This window comes from Erpetoichthys calabaricus, chromosome 5 (assembly GCF_900747795.2).
Source record: "Erpetoichthys calabaricus chromosome 5, fErpCal1.3, whole genome shotgun sequence".
In the NCBI taxonomy this organism is placed as follows: domain Eukaryota; kingdom Metazoa; phylum Chordata; class Cladistia; order Polypteriformes; family Polypteridae; genus Erpetoichthys; species Erpetoichthys calabaricus.
The window spans coordinates 32,106,612-32,111,799 of NC_041398.2; positions in this window are offsets into that span (position 1 = coordinate 32,106,612).

Sequence of the window (5,188 nt, forward strand, 5' to 3'; positions counted from 1 at the left end):
CCCTTTCCTTCTCTTTCTTCGGCCAGCAGTAGCCCAATATCCACCAGCACCCTGTTGGCTAACAGTACTGGTGGCGGCCGTTATTTACGCGGGGCTCGACCGATCTGGTATGGAAATCCGTATTGTTGTTCACATATTGAGTTGGTAAAATTTTACACCAGATGCCTTTTCTGACGTAACCCTCCCCATTTATCCGGGCTTGGGACCGGCATGAAGAAACACACTGGATTGTTCATCCCCTGTGTGCTGGGTGTTACAGAGACAAGTGTCTATGCCTTAGATAGCTACATCTCAGCTCTCTCAAAGCTGACAGGCTGATTTTTTAAAAATGAAACTGAATAATGGCTTGCACATCAACTGAAGGTGCTTGGAAGAGCGAATGCTTATCACACTGTAAACATTTTATCAGGCAATTGCTGTAGCATAGAGTGTCAAATGTATAAATATATAAAAGAAGGGTTTTTACTTAATAAACAGCTGACCTTTGACACAAAGGAGATCTTAGTTATAGATTGATAACTTTGCGCACGCTTGGACTAAATGTGGCGATTTGGTAGGTTCTGATTAAAGTGAGAAAACCTGGAAATATAACATTTAAAGAGGAAAATTGTGAACTTCAAGTACGTATAACAGTAAATAAATAAATGACTAGAATTGTTTAGTGTTTATATTGTGTGATAAGAAAAAGATGTCCACAACTTTAAAAAGAGTTGGGGACAGTCCCCATATAATGTCCAAAGAAACAAAGAAAATGAAAAGGCAAAAATATGGTGATCAAAATTACTTTTATAGTACATCACCACAGCTTTTACAAAATGGCAGCTTTTATACAAAACAAAGATGGCAGGCGGAAATGAGTTGGCAGAAAATGACGTTGAAGCTGATAGACATCATAAAAAGTGACCAGAAGTGATGTATGGGTGGAAGTGATGTCATCAACTGGAGACGGGAAGTGTCATCATAGGTTGGAGCCGGGCAGTGATGTCATCAAATGATGCCTGAGGTGACGTTCCGGCGGCCATCTTGGAACCCAGAAGTAAGGTAGGTTTAATTTTCTTCCTTTTGTCTGAAGAAAGAGAGAGAGAGAGGCATTAGTACCGCAGATTGACCCTCTGTCTTGCGATATTTCACTCATCTCCAGGCTTGTTGACTGCCTCCTAATCTCATGCGTGTGTCAATTGTTATTAATCAATTTATTAAAATCTTTTTCTATATCAGTTAAAAAGAGTGGATTTTGAAACTGAGGTAGTTTATAGTAGAAATTTAACATAATAAATATGCCTTGCTCAGAAGAGTTGCAGCATCATAATATCGGTGGAGATTCAACTGATGCTGATGCATATGTGAAAACCAAATATCGGCCCAATATGAAGGTGCCCAATATTGGTCAGGCCGCAATTCTAAACACATGATAAACGTTAGTGATAATTAGCTTCTAATCCAAGTAGGCTCTGGTATTAAGTTTAATTTTGGCTCTGAGTTTGGTTCTGACTTTTGACCTTTGATTTTTTCTTTGCCCTTTGTTTGCATTTACTCCATGGCTTTGTCCTTTGGCTTGTTCCTGACACATTTTTTCACTTCATGTATCATCTCCTGGGGCCTCATGCATAACGCCGTGCGTAGAATTCGCACTATAACATGACATAAGCACAAAAGCCAAAATGTGCTTATGTACAGAAAAATCCAGATGCAGGAATCTGTGCGTTCGCCATCTTCCGCATTCTTCCGCTACATGAATCCCGCTCAGCGTGGAAATAAACGCATGTGCACGCGCCTGCTGTCTCGCCCCAATTCCTCCCAGAATTATGCTTCTTTGAATATGCAAATCAATATAAATAGCCCTTAAGCCCAGCATTCTGTGAAAAGGCAATGGCAAAAGTACGAGGAAAAATAGAAGAATTTCAGCGAATACAAAATGGAGGCAAAGAAAAATGTACTATTTGTTGGTTTAAACAGTTATATAAGCAACAAAAGGAAGCTGATTGAGTGACATAGCGTGTCAGAGAAACTCGAAAGCTTAAGTTCACAAAGTCGCACCGTGCCGAAATAAAAAAGTTGTCACATATCAAAGTCGGTGTGAAAAGGTGACTCGTAGCCCACCGTCTGAGTGTCATATGAAAGCTTATTAGGGTACAGTGAAAAAAAAGGCACACAGTGTGAAAAAAGCACGAAATGTCAACTTTAATCTCGAAATTTCCACTTTAATCACGCAGTTTATTTTGTCATTAAAGTAGAGCATCATAAACTTCATCTTAAAATTGTTTAATTTACTAGTTTCTCAAATCCCATCGTAACTAAAGTAGCACATTAAATGCTTTGTTTTGTATTTGATCTTATATGTCCTCTATGTGCCTGAATCACTACGTGCTCTTCCTCCGACAGGACACAGAATCCATTATGTTTGTAATATTACAGCTCTCTGAATAATTAAAATACTGAGAAGTATACGTGATATCATTTTCATGATGATATGAGTTAAAGCATGTTATTAAACATAGGAACACGGTGATGCAGTGATTGTTCATGTCTTACAGCAAGATGCTTGCAGCTCCATGCGCGACCTTCAATGAAATACTTTATTGCAGCAGTACTGTCTTTTTCAAATGTACTAACCCCCAATTCCTGTCCTTACTTTTCTTTCTCCAAATATCCAATCACCACACAATCAGCTCTGTAATAGATGTTAAGCCATCTGTAAGTTTAGAACGCCGATTCTTCAAAACTTTTAAGGAACATCAAAATATCTTCATAATGTTTAATTATTCTATCCATCTATCCTTCCAGTGTCGCGCCAGCAACAGCATGAATACAGCGCGAGGCAGCAACAAACCGTGAACGAAGCTCAAGGTTGCTAGCGCTGCGGCACCGTGTAGTTAAAGTTAAAGTTTTATCTGTATAATATAATCAACATATTTTGCTGCATTTCATCTTAAAAATGATATCGTCATCATATGTAAATACGCGCTTTATAAAGTGGCTCAGGTTGTGTAATATTATAACTGTATCATAAGTACAATTACCTCACGGTAACTTGCAAGTACAAACAGTTCTACAAGGAGCACTTGATGGACTGATTGAGTGCGTTTATAGTTCTTGGGATGAAACTGTTTGTGAACCGCGAGGTCCGAACAGGAAAGGCTGTGAAGCGTTGGTCAGATGAGAGCAGTTCAAATAGCGAATTGCTGAGGCAGTGAGTGCTTGATGCTGTATACCGATAACTCTCTTTCCAGTCGCTGTAGATCTGTGATTCACACTCAGATACAATGATATAAATACTCTGAGTGGTGCAGTGAGAGTAATATGGAAAAAGATGATCCACTGTGGCAACCCCTAATGGGAGCAGCTGAAAGAAGAAGAAGATTAAGGTGCAGTGAGAGTAACAACGCTATAGCAGTTATAGATAGATAGATAGATACTTTATTAATCCCAAGGGGAAATAGTTTGACTATTCTGTGGACCATTATATTGTTACAGGTTAATTACAATCAGATGCATTAAATACATTAATGATATGCGGTTAATTTCAGTGTATTTGATAAAGCTGCCGTCGTGGATGTGGATCTAAGAAAGGGTAACCAAACAGGAACAGTAGCACTGCTTTGACGCTGGGTGCCGCCAGTCTGCAAAACCGAGCTTAGAACTTGCGTACGACAGGGTATGAGGTTGTTATAACATGTTTGTTATAATATTTAAGTTTAATGTCACTGTCTCTGTACACACTATTATGGATTCATTCATACAGGCAGACCAAGTATGGTACGCAGGGGCTCAGCATTTAGAATTGCAGAGCCAAGCACAGGATTAGATAGCTAAAGACAACTGGAGGATTGAATAGTCAGCCTAAAGACAGAATAGTATATTTATGTCCTCTGTCAGCACAAAATCCTCTTTCCTTGTTGGGAGAACGAGAACTGCATGTAGGCATTGTGCTATTACTGTATTTTTGAAGGTGGGGTTTGAGTCCTTTCCTGTCCTTGTTTGGAGACCAGAAAGGGTCTGCACGTGGAGCAACCAGTATATGAGGATGGGCTTACTGCCAATACACTTTGAAGCTATCGGACGGAAGATTATGTCCTCTGTCCGGAAAATCCTTTCAGCATGGCGACAAAAGATGGCAGACTGCATAGATCAAGATTCCCACCTTGATAGAGTCTGTCATAAGCTTTCCGTCTGTAATACCGGGTAAAACCGTCAGTAAAGTAAGCTAAAGTATATCTTTGTCACTCATGTGATTTTATTTGTATTGCCATAATCACTATGGGAGGGATATCGCCTTTTATGTCATATTTCTATATTTTTTGGTTACTTAACATGCTGCAATTTCAAAAGAACACATTTCCAAAGAGCTAATGCCTCCTAAGGAAACAGAGGTACCATGGAAAAGTGCGTGGCTTTACGCCAAGTGTAGGTTTTATACATCGCGATTTGAACGTGGAATTGTTCTTACGCAACATTTCTGTGCGTACGCGCCGTTTATACATGAGGCCCCTGGTGAGTAGTGATATCAGACAGAAACTGTCAAAGGGGGTGATATGAATGATTGATGACCTTAAGCCCCCCAAATATGATTAATGAAATATGATTTATGAAAAGCATCCATCCATCCATCCATTTTCCAACCCGCTGAATCCGAACACAGGGTCACGGGGGTCTGCTGGAGCCAGTCCCAGCCAACACAGGGCACAAGGCAGGAAACAATCCTGGGCAGGGTGCCAACCCACCGCAGGACTATGAAAAGCATGATGAATGAAAATTATGCATTATGAAATAGGATCGATGAAAATATGAATTATGAAATATGAACAGCTGCATCCTGTGACATAAAGTTTATTGATAAAGCCACGGTTTGAACATCATGGCCATATGCTTTCAGCTGAAGTCACATCAGCTTCGTGTTGCTTGGTCAGTACTTTAAAATCTTTAATTGTCTCCTAGAATTAGTAAATGCAACAGTAAAGGACGTCTGTTCGATGGGGATGATCATTTTAATTAGGCTCTTATTATTATTTGCTTTTAATTTTAAAGAGATACACACAAGAAAGAGAAATCCATCCATCCATTTTCCAACCCGCTGAATCTGAACACAGGGTCACGGGGGTCTGCTGGAGCCAATCCCAGCTAACACAGGGCACAAGGCAGGAACCAATCCTGGGCAGGGTGCCAACCCACCGCAGGACACACACAAACA